Source organism: Canis lupus, chromosome 31, assembly GCF_011100685.1.
Source record: "Canis lupus familiaris isolate Mischka breed German Shepherd chromosome 31, alternate assembly UU_Cfam_GSD_1.0, whole genome shotgun sequence".
Lineage (NCBI taxonomy): Eukaryota > Metazoa > Chordata > Mammalia > Carnivora > Canidae > Canis > Canis lupus.
Genome location: NC_049252.1, coordinates 5,515,730 through 5,528,827, shown reverse-complemented (window position 1 = coordinate 5,528,827; position 13,098 = coordinate 5,515,730). Strand labels below are relative to the sequence as shown.

Here is a 13,098-nt window from a genome sequence, read left to right as displayed (position 1 = left end):
TATTTTTATTTCTAAGTGAAAAAGGCTCTGTACTTATCTCTCCATGAAACAAAATGATGTGATAAGGAAAAAAAAATCACTTGTATACACAACAGCTTGGCCCAGGTTGCTAATGTAGACTATTGGGAAGTTACCTGAATGCAACTGGGTAATATATAGCAGAGCCAAGAAAATGGGTTTGTAGTATCTTTTTACTTTCTTACAAAACACAGAAACATAACTATACAGTCACAAAAGCTCCAATGATTCATTAATAACAATAATAAATATTTATTTGATTTAAAGAAAAAATTATGCATCTTCCATATATTAAATGTTTTCTGAAGAAAGATATATTTTAAAACATCTTTAAATCTTGAATAGTTTCATGACTAGTAAGAGAAGAAAATGAAAAGAAAAATAAATACTTTCATGAATATTATGAGAGGTTTAAATAATGATTAAATAATTTTAGCAGAGACTTAGCAAGTGGGATAAAATGATAGAAACAATTACGATTTTACAATATACAGGTTGTGCCATTGCTTTTTTGAAATGCATATTTACAAAGAATTGTTTGGATCCTATAGAATAATTATAAATATTATTAAAATGATTAGTTTAAAAGCAGTGTGTGATAATTATTCCTTTAAGTCTTTCATGTCTCATTTTGATGGTAAAGAATGACAGATAGGCAACTTCTACCTTTTTTTGGTCTCACATTTCGGGTTTCAAATATTGCCTCCAACTTCTCCAACCTTCAAGAAGAGAAAATTTCTTTTTTCTTTTTCTTTCTTTTCTTTCTTTTCTTTCTTCTTTCTTTCTTTCTTTCTTTCTTTCTTTCTTTCTTTCTTTCTTTCTTTCTTTCTTTCTTTCTCTTCTTTCTTTCTTTTCTTTCTTTTAGATTTTATTTATTTATTTGTGAGAGGCGCACAGAGAGAGGCAGAGACATGGCAGAGGGAGAAGCAGGCTCCGTGCAGGAAGCCTGATGTGGGACTTGATCCTGGAACCCCGAGATCACGACCTGAGCCAAAGGCAGATGCTCAACCGCTGAGCCACCCAGGTGCCCCTAAAATTTACCATTTTCAAAAATTCACACAGGATTGTAGTTCCACATAATTTCTATTGACTCTCATAGGAACTGTATTGGTCAGTTTCACAGTATGTGTAACCTTTCAGTAAGGTGAAGAAATCTCAGTATTATGGATAGCAGGAAGATTTTAAGACAATGCATATATGAGCAGCAATTTTTGCAATAGTAACAGCAATCTCCCAGTTACTCTATATGGATGTTTAAAGATAATGATCTTACTATATAGGTAAATACACTGCTTTTAAACCTCTAGCCACTCTAACTGAATAGTTATAAAAATAGGTTACTTGTTTATTAGGCAGAAGTCTAACAACCAAGCAAATTCTGCTTGACATTTCAAGTAAGCATTCTGTTGGATCCCTGCTCATGGTCCATTCTCTTTCCATTGAGGTGACACATTAGGATGGTAAAAGGCTTAAATCAAGTAGGTTGCTTGCTACCCTTGAATGCTAGCAAATATGAATTTAGGGGTAGCAAAATAAATGAGATTAGATTGGACTCACATCAACAAAACAATACAAAAATACACTGGGCACTTAGAAAGGTTGTTTACTTGGGTTACTAATTACCTAAGTTGAAGCTCAAGGTTTCCTAATGTTCTGTCTTGTATCAAGGAAATGCATGTTCTCTCCTTTGTCATACTCAAGGAGTATGCAAGCAGCACTTAGAAAACTTATATTGAAAAAGAGAGATGAAGGAAGACACAAGGTTACCTTTTGTATTATTATATCAAGCAAAATATTCAGCACTTAAACCAAGTGAGTTTCTAAATGCCAATTTGAAAACCATGAAAAGTCTTCAACAAATATATTACAATCAAGAAGAGTAGGCTAAATATTTTTTCACATCATTTACCAGTGATTGTTGTAAATGTACTTCCACCTTAATTAATAAAAGATGATTTCAAAATGAATAAATCACAAAGGATTTCCTTCCAGCACTTGGCCTAATGATGAATAAATGAAGACAAGAGAATTCTATTGAAACATGAAAACTTTTTTCTTCTTAAAGGTGAGCTAAAGTAGTTTTTAAAAATACACAAGGAAAATATGTTTCCCTGAAAAGAAAAATCTTCATTTACTATATTCGACATTAAAGCTAAGAGAAATCTGTGGAAAAAAATTCTCTTTAAAGACTTTTTTATTTGTAGTCATTCTGATGAACTGATTGAGGACAAGAGTATTTTCCCCTATGGGTTTAAAAATATTAAAAATAAATGCAGTTAATACAACAAAGGAGTCAACCAAGTGAAATAGTCAGTGTTATAGAATGGTGAGATAGCAATAATCACAACAAAGTTTTAAAACGGGAAGGAGGTAAAAATGCAATTTACTGTTGTGTTAAGTTTTATATACTTATTTAGGAGAATGTGTCAGCATATTTTAGGCACCCACATATATTTCGATGTTGAGACTAACTACAGTTAAAGGGAATGTTTTAGGAAAGAGAGATGTCCTTGCCACTTTATTAGTGTCCAGTACTATGATTGACTGAAGGTGGTGAAGAAAGCATTATACTTGGAATACTGAGGTCAAGCTTCAGTCATTAAACTCTTGGTGCTCTTGTGCATGCACATCCCAAAGCTTTCAATTCTTTTGTGGGAAATAAAGAAGACATTTAAACAGAAGATCTCCAAGGCATCTACTGGTGTTAATTTTTGCTTAAAAAAATCCTGTGGCATGATATCAAATAAAAAGAGAAACAAAGAAAGTTCTACAAATCATAAGAAACCCACACAACTTTGTATGGCATCATTTAGTTATAGGAGTTTTCGAATTTCAACAATTACAAGAAGATTGTCAAAATAAATTAAAGCAAAACAAAACACGTCTACTTCTTTAAACATAGAAAGAAGAAAACAGAGAGGAGCTAGCATGAAAGTGTTTTCATTCTATTTAGCTGAGATAGAGTTTCAAATAAAAATAAGGAAGTGATGGGTTGAGTTGACTTGAGAAGAACTGCTGATAAAAAGCTATCATCCAATGTATGATGAAATGTCACAAAGAAACACACAGGCTCAGTATCAAAGTCAGACAAACTCAAACTTTCTATATCATTTTTCAAAGAATAAGAGAACATAATAAATCAGAATACTGTAAACATTTTTCACTAGGCATGGATTGAAAAGCCTTTTAAAGGTTAATTAGCTACTTCATCTTTCCCTATTTCAATGACAACAGTTCCTCACAAAAATAAAAGATTTCAGGTATTCAATTTCAAGTCTTCACTTTGTGGTTCATTGTATTTAGAAAGTAATATACTTGAACAAAATTTTGAATTTGGTAGAACTTCTCAGCTAGCCAGCTCTGTGTGTGTAATTTGAATCATTCTACCTACATGTGAAAAATCCAAATTTTCACATAACTCTTCTGTACATGATACACTACAAGGGTTGCTTTTGGGATGAAAGTGCAAATAAAAAAAAAAAATTCTTTGTTGTCTCTGTCTCTTTCCCAATCTGAAACATAATCTTAATATGTCTATTGCATTACTGACATAAATTATTGAAAACTGATAGACTTTAGCTGGGGTAGGCACTTTTCAATAGTTCCATCTTTTCAACAATACTTATGTCATATTTAACCTGCTGAAATCTTTCCTAACCAGAAATTGAATCAATCCACTTAATGAGACAAATATAGATTCAAGCTCGGAAAGGTCTATAACTTTTTAAAAATACATTTACAATCTGTAACTATAAGGAAAATAATATTTTAGCTTCTAATTTACACTCTGTCTAGTATAATTAATGAAACAACCTCTTCCAATAGAAGTCTTTGTTGAATTTTAGAATGTAATTTATTTCTAGTCACGTTAAGTTTTAAATGACACTGCATTGTAGAACTATGTAAGTAAATAAAATAAATAATAGCAGATAAAATTAATAGAAATATGAGAGGATTCAGTGGTTAGCATTTTGGCAATTGGTAACACAATTTTATTGAGACACAATTTTAAACCAATACAGAAGCTTGTTGTATATATTTCTGATCTGCAGGTGAATTTTATTGTAGTCTAGCAATGTAGATGGTTTCCTTGAATCAGAATGAGTCAATCTTTAATTTAACCCTGGACTACCATTTTGGGAAGCTTTTATGCAATTTCAATATGATTTTTTGCCCTTTTTGCCCTTCCCATTTTGGGAAGCTTTTATGCAATTTCAATATGATTTTTTGCCCTTCTCAAAAAACATTCTTTAAAATTCTAAATATAGAAACACTGGGAGATCATATGGAAGAATTTATCAAAGCACTTGCAAGAGACACAAAGTTTATTAAATTTCATTTCTTTTTGAGAATTGAAATTTCTGAACTAAATATTCTAAAGTAGGATAAATTAAAAAAATGTGCTACAGAATTCTTGGGGGCTTTTTAGCGGAAATACTGAAGCAACAGTAACATTTCTCTTCTATTTTCTTCTATTATTTATTTTCCAATTTTCTATTACCTTATCTTTCCTTAAAATACTTGTTTTTGCACCCAACTATTTCCATTATAAATATACATACAAATATATCCAAATTCACACACACACACACACCCACTCACACACACCCACACACACAATTTCCCCTACAAATTAACTCATATGACCATCTTCTTGATTTCCTGCTTGCTTGGTTAGCTTCCTATTTTGCCTTAGTGGAAAATATTGCACCTTTTATTTTATTTTTTTTTAAGCAAAAGATATAGCAAGTACATGGTAAAGCTTCGGTTGAGGGAAAATGTGGTATCTTCCATAGCAGAATATACTCCACCAGAATGTAAGCTCTATGAAAGGCAGGAATTTGACTTTTACAGCACTTATGCTCATTTTACCATTTATACTAAAGGTGTTCAACATGTCTTCAGAATAAATTAATTGATATGTTGACTATTTTCCTATTTCCTGAAGCCTCCAGATTGTTTAAATGTATTAAAAGGAGCCATTGAATGTACTTACCCAAATAATTAGGGAATTTGGGCCAAATGTCAAGGGAGAATTATTTTTATTTTTCAATTCATAAAGTAATTAGTAGATTCACTTTGTAAGGCAATAAACAAATTATCATGTCTTAAGTGACAGACATTATTTAGAAGGTCTTTTCTCCAATGCTATCTTATTTTCTACTCATGAGGATAACAAATTTAACTCTTTGCTAGGAATCTTTGTCTTCATGAACTGCTTCATAAGTCTGAGAAATACTGCAGACCCTCCTCCTCATTCCATACCCCTTTAAAATAATGTGTAGATAAAATATGTTCATCTGTGGTCAAGGTCTGTAAACAGTAACTCTTCATTTTTTCCTTATGTTTAGGACTACTCTCTTCCCTTATTTATACCTAAGAGGTTTAATAACAATGTTTCTTTTATCATTTGAATACAAAAAGGTAATCCTTCCCTATTCTCTGATTGAATTATTACAAAATAGCAAGCTTGTAAACATTTTCATAACACAGCTAAAATATACAGAAGATTTATATTCCCTTCCTCTATAACTTTTATATATCATGGTGACTGAATAGCCTAGACCATATTTTCCTCATAAGAGTCAGCAAGCTCCATATGTTCAGAGCTAAATAAAATATTGCCACATGGTAAATGGCCAAAGGTCCCTTAGGTCTGTTTTAACAGGATTCGCCAAATATCCTTGGCATATCTAGTGCTAATGCAGGTACTACTCAAGGTAATGTGTTTTGCCCTAGGTTTCCCAATTGCGGTTTTTTCTTTCCCTATCTGATGAAAAGTATAGCAAAATTCTAATTTTGGATTTTGGTTTTGCTCCAAAGAGACCATTTAATTGGATAATAGAAAACCGTTAGATTTAGGAACTTAAGATAATGATCTCATGCGGCAGGAAAATCTCATGATATAAGGAAGTAACATATTTAATCTCTTCCTGATCACTGATTAGGATGGCCATTAACAAACATTGCTTTGAATGTAATAATGTGTCATATAGCCTCTCTTAGAGCCAATAACATTCCCCTTTGTTGACATCTGGTGTTTTACATGCTATTTTGATGATTTACCGATTATATCTGGAGTATAGCACAAGACTCTGCTAGCACATTGTTTTGTATAAGCCTATTAAATAGCTGAAAGTGTTATATTGAGATATATGGACAGTTTATTGGGTTTGGGTATAAAAAATCAAAAGGTTTGTGGATATCATAAACTGATTCTCAAATTTATGTGATGTGAAAATAGATCCAGAATAGCCAGAACAACACTGAAATAGAACAAATTTGAAGGACTGACATGATTCAACTTCAAGACTTCTATAAAGTTATAATAATAAGGATAGTTTAGTAATTCCCCAAGAAAGGGCAAATAGACTAATGGAATAAAACAGTCAACTGACCTTTGACAAAGGAGCAAAGGCAATAATGAAGCAAAGTCTCCTTAACAAACGGTACTGGAAAATGTGGACATCACATGCAATAAAGAGTCTAGACACAGACCTTATACCTTTCACATGGAAACTCATAAATGGATCACAAATCTAAATACAAAATTGTGAACCTCCTAGATAGCAACATAGAAAAAAAACTAGATGGCCTTGGGTATGGCAATGACTTTTTAGATACAATACATAAGGCACGATCCATAACAGAAATAATTGATAAGCTGGACTTCATTAAAATTAAAAATTTCTGCTCTGTGACAGGCACTTAAGAGAATGAGAAGATAAGCCACACTGGGAGAAAATATTTGAAAAAGACATTTCTGATAAAAGAATATTCTGCAAAATACACAAAGAACTCTTAATATTCATCAATAAGAAAACAACTTAATTTAAATGATGAGCAAAAGGGACGCTGGGTGGCTCAGCGGTTGAGGGTCTGCCTGCAGCTCAGGACATGATCCCAGGGTCCAGAATCAAGTCCTGCATCAGGCTCCCTGAGGGGTGCCTGCTTCTCCCTCTGCCTGTATCTCTCTCTGCCTCTCTCTCTGCGTCTTTCATAAATAAATAAATAAAATCTTTTAAAAAAATAATGAGCCAAAGATGTGAACAGGGACCTTACCAAAGAAGATATATAGATGATAAGCAAGCATAGAAAAGGATGCTCCACACCATATATCATTAGGAAAATGTAAATTTGAACAAGATACCATTAACATCTATAGGAATGTCCGTAATTAGGAACAGTAACAATACCAAATGCTGATGAGAATGGTACAACAGAAATTCCTATTCATCACTGGTGGGAATGCAAAATGGCACAGCCACTATGAAAGACAGTTTGCCATCAAAGGGTTTGATTAAAGGAAATTTCATTTGAAAAAAAAAGAAGCAATATGCAGGGAAAATATTTAAAAGTCAGCTATTCTGCAAGACCCATTTCCATAGATCATCTATGAATAAGCCTCTTAAACCTGTTTTTGCTTTTTTTCAATGAAACGATCTATACTACTGACTTTCATATATGAATAAACTTTGGATGCACTGTTTTGTATTTTGAAAATGTTGATTTCTAAGTTATTCTATGAGCAGTTATATACTGCATATATTCAAATGTGTTTAATATAGCTTGAATATATTCATAGATCTATGGATTTTTAAGTGAACCACAAGAAGAGAAAAATATGTATATTTCAGATTTTGGGATTCTCAGGAAAGTGATTGGAAAATATCTTGATAGGTGATTACTGTGTGTAGAGATAGGCAATTCCCCCTGCTGTGACTCCCATAAACAATGCTTCTACCATCTCATGAAGTTGGGCTATCTGTACCTACCAGGTAGGTACATATCTGAACAGGAATCAGAACACATGTCCAATAACATACTGAGGCAGTTGTAAAATTTCAACCAGGCTGCACTTTATTTTTAAGATAACCACTGAAGCTTATAATTACCCATATGTATTTCCAATTTAATGAAAAGATTTCATATAAATTAAAAATATGTTTATAGACATTGTGAGTTATTGGAAAGGGACTGTCTATAATAAGTAGATCTAATTTTAAATTCTGGCGTAATTTTAATTTGATGTATGATCTTGGGAAAATAACACTTCTTTGACCTCAGCTTTTATACAGATAAAAGAGAAAGTAAAAATTAGCCAACTGATTTATGTTAATTATGAAGGGAGATAATGTATTTTAATGACCTTAGGACAATCGTGCTCAGTATACAATCATTTTCATTATTATACCTTTAAAATATTTTTCTCTAATATATACTTTTTCAGTATATATTACTTATATACTTCAAATATATATTATTTCTTTGTAGTATATCATTCAAGTTAGGAAGTCTATCTTAAAAATACTGATGTGTAATTATTAAGGCAATGATCATTCTAGGCTTTTTTTTTTTTAAGATCTAATTTATTTATCCATAAGAGACGCACAGAAAGAGGCAGAGACACAGGCAGAGGGAGAAGCAGGCTCCCTGCAGGGAGCCCGATGTGGGACTGGATGCCTGGGCTCCGGGATCATGACCTGAGCCAAAGGCAGACACTCAACCGCTAAGTCACCCAGGCATCCCTCTATTTTTTTTTTTTTAATTTTTATTTCAGTTATCACCTACACATATTGGCATAAGGTTAGTTTCTGACAGTATTCCCCTACCTGCTTATTGCATTATCACCACATTTTCTATGGTACCTAACTAATTCTTTCAAATTGTATTTTTCCAAATTGCTAATGCTGACATATCTAATGAAGATCATATTCTATAGAAATTTCAATGACAAACATTGAAAAAGAGAGAAAGAACCTGAAAATAAATAACTCTTATACTCAGCATTGCCTTTTCCCTTATATATGATTTTGTCAAAGTTAACACCACTGTTCCATCTTTGAGGCACTTTTAAGTAGATAAGGATTAGGTGTCATGCCTGCTTATGGCTTGATGTGATAAGATTTTAATTCCAAAGACCATGTATATAATGATATATATTTATTCAAGTTTGTGTGTATATATAAACAATTTTGTACCTTCAATATTTTATCAGAAGAAGCTTCTTTGTTTTTGAAGCATATGATGTTAAACAGAATTTACCACCATTAAAGTTCAACTGGAAATATATTTAATATGTTACGCCAAATGCCCTTTATTTCTAACCTATTTAAATTCGCTAAAATAGAAGACTCAATATATTTTTCTACCTGAAGAGGAGAGAGGTTAGGTGACACAATGAATTAATGTTAAGGCTGTCTCTTTTCATCTCTGAAGATCTGAAGGTCACATTTACTTATATTGACTTACAAATGGGAAGTATAGTGGTTCCAGAAATCACCCATATACCACACAAATTACCAATCATGGAGATCTACACTCAGAAGCATTCCAAAACAACCAGGGAAAATGTCACAGATTAAAAACAAAACAAAACAAAAACCCACTAAGTCTTTACAAGTTTTTTGTAGGAGGCATGATGAGTTCTAACTGTATTTCTTAATGCCCTCCATAATGTTATATAGTGATAAGGCTTAGTAATCCTTTTTCCATTTACTCTTTTCTTTTTAATTTATTGAGAAAACTAAGAAATAAAAAAACCCAAGTAAGCTAGTCAAGGTCAAGGTCAAGGTCACAGAGTAAATTAGAGCAAGACTCAGAGGGAGTCCTTAGGTGCACTGAATCTCTTTGTCAAAGTCAGTGAAATCACTGCAATACACTGAAATTATTTGCTTTGTTGATTTCTCTATCACCTCATGTCACTCTTCTGAGCGAACATGTAAACTTTTAATGTTTTAATGCTTACTTTTAATTAAGGTTTAATGTTTATTTTTTCTTTGTTGTGATTTATTTAAATTACTGCTGTATTTTCAAGTCCATTTATATAGTAAAATGTTCATAGAATATATAACCATGACTATTATCAAAACAAGCAAAAAAGGGATATCTTAAGTAGTTTCAGGTACATAGCTTTAGCTTTAGCTTATCGTGTATCATAAGCCTGGAGGTTATTTTGTTTTTCTTTGAACCCTGAAAAATATATTTCCTACATTTCCTAGTTTCTCTTCTTTGTGGCTCAGAGAATCGTAAGGTGGCTCTGGTCAAGCAACCTGGCTTAGAATATGGTCTGTTGGGTGCCTGGGTGGCTCAGTGATTGAGCATCTGCCTTCCGCTCAGGTCATGATACCAGGGTCCTAGGATGGAGTCCTGCACTGGGCTCCCTGCATGGAGCCTGCTTCTCCCTTTGCCTATGTCTCTGCCTTTATGTCTCTCATGAATAAATAAAAAAATAATTTTTAAAAGAAAATTATTTCTTTATAGAGCTGTCTCAAGTATACAGAGGATTGGGAATAATCTCTTCTAAACATAGACTTTTGAGACTGGCCTAGGAAGTTGAGTGGTAAACTAGAGAAGGTGATGCTGAATCTTCAAACAGATGCTCATGACGCCAAATGTTCATACACCACAGCCAATGACATCTCATCCCTGTCTAAACCCATACAACTATCACCATGAGATTAAACAGAGAGCTCTATTCCTTCCACACATTTTTTTTTCTAGTGGGATATTTGCTTTGTAATACACTTATTTTTTTCTTTAATGTGCTATCTTTTGTTCAATCAAGTAGATGGGACAGTGAAACTTATCTTGTATCCATTCAATTTCAAACTTCACGTGTGTTTCTGCTGTTTAATCACTTCACTTCAAATGGGAAATTGTTCGAAGTATGTAAGGCTATCATTTTTAATGGTGTTCATTTTATTTATAAGAAAAATTTGTGTTCACTCGTCTAAAAAGTTACTGTACAACAATGGTAATTACAAAAATATTCATGAGAAGAGGATATGGTACTTAAAATATATATTCAATATTCACATATCCATATGATTTTATATTTATAAATGGGAAATAACAATTTTTCATAGTACAAAACAACCTGAATAAAGCTATTCCCTATATTCTTAATATGAATGAATGAGTGATCCTGAATGATCTTTTTTTTTCCCACTATAAAGGGTATAACTACAAGTTAAGCTGATGTGGAAGGAGGTAGATGATGATGATGGTGAATGATGATAAATAAGAAGATCTATCTATCTATCTATCTATCTATCTATCTATCTATCATCTTTTTGACCACAATTTTAACACCTCTATATTTCCCACACTTTGTCTTGTCCCATTAATAGAGTCTCTCTCTAGTCTACATTTTTAAGTGTCAATCTCTTCAAAAATTTTTACTTCATGCCTACTTTGTCTTACTTATTATTTTCTCTGTCACATTTATCAGCTATAAACATAATTTTCTAAAGACCAACAGATAATTCTCTAAGAGATACCCACACCTTCAGTTATTTACTCTTCTATCACTAGTTATTTTCTCAAACTAGACACATTGTATAACCCCACATCTTCAAAGCATGCTTTTACTTCCAGTCTGTTTCTGAACGTTTTTATTGGTTTGTTTTTACTCTTTTTCCCTTTATATATATTCAGAAATATTGTTTAAATTACATATAAAAATGCAAATTTTAATTTGCATCTTAGTTTTCTCAAATTTCTTAGTGTATTCTGCCCTGAAATAAGATTATATTAAACCGATATCTTAAAAATGTAAATCCAATAATTTCCCCGACCCATATCCTAACAATATATTTATACCTATAAAACTCAAAGACATTGCAAACATTCATAGGAAACGAGATGCATTTATTTCTAGCATGGCTAAAACAAATTCTTTTAAGACCAGAGCCAGATATATTGTACTGTGATTCTTCCACTTACAAAATTGAGAGGGTGCAAAATCTCTAAATTTCTAAATTATTTTTCATCCAAATTACATTCAGTATTTATTTGAACTGTGTTGCTACCCACCAAAGTGATTTGTTTTCACTGAAATGAAAATAAGAAACTTAACACAGAGAAATACATTTATTTGATTTTTTTCTTAGGTTCATAGCCAACATTGTAATTGTTCTTTAGTTCTTTTTTTCAATGTTTTCCTAGTATTACTAGGAAATAAAAAGATAATATTTTGACATTATATACGTCTTCATTTGTGATCTTTTGTTCAGTTACGCTATAGGCTATCACAGTCATGTTTTTCTGACTTTTAGACTTTACATCTCAGATTTATTTAGCATACTTTTCCCTCTGTTCACAAATATTGGTCCCATGAGATTTGATGAAATATGCATAATTTCTAATGTCTAGCAAGTTGTTTGACTTTTAAGTACATTTGTATCATAAAACTACTTTGCCTAAACTTTATATTATTACATCTGATGATGCTGAAAAATGTAAAGTTGATTACAAACTTTTCAGACAATTTCAGATGATCTGCCATTTTTAAAGTGGGTAAATTAATTAGTTTGCCCGTTTGCTTCCTTTTTTCTTAGAGAAAATTTAGTTGTTTATTCAAATATATTTATATTTACATTTTATTGAATTATTTATTCACCGAACCTGTCTGTAGGAGTAAGTTGTTTTTTTTTTCCTTTCTTGCCAAATTAGAAATTAGAGCTATCCCTTTAAAAATTCCTTTCTGAATCTTCTAAAACTCTTTGCTTATGGTTTAAAAGGATCATTACTAGCTTTATAAGGACTCCATTTTTTTAGCTTTTGTTTCTCTAAAATACTCATAATTAGGTGTATATAATTAATTCTTTCATTAAAATTGTCTTAATTGCTTTTGTTTCAATAAAAATGACAAACAAATACTTGGAGGCTGTTTAATGCCTTAATTATTCCCCATGAGTTAAATTACACAGTAAGGACCAGATTCATAAAATATTTTATGCACCATTTCCTTCAGGACTTTAAACATTTTCCTCAAAGTAGAGATTTCTGAGCAAAATACAAATAATTCTGATTTATAATAATAGAATTTACTTTTCCCTTATATATTTCACTATATGCTATGTACAACTTCAGAGGAACAATTCACTGATAATGAAATATGCAGTGGCCTAACAAATTACTACGAATTTTTTTCTTCTAAATTATAGAATGTTGCAGATAATGACAAGATAGGCTTAGACACAAGCATCAATAGGCATGTCATTTGGTATAAATTGTGTCACAATTAGATTAAAAGAACATCTGCGCAGCCCGGATGGCTCAGCGGTTTAGCGCCAC

General features: G+C 32.0%; 1 long non-coding RNA gene across 2 annotated transcripts in view; it reads left to right on the top strand.

Annotated features, from left to right (window-relative positions):
• Positions 1 to 13,098, top strand: part of LOC111093503 — a 55,001-nt gene that overhangs the window by 40,558 nt on the left and 1,345 nt on the right. The window lies entirely within an intron of this gene.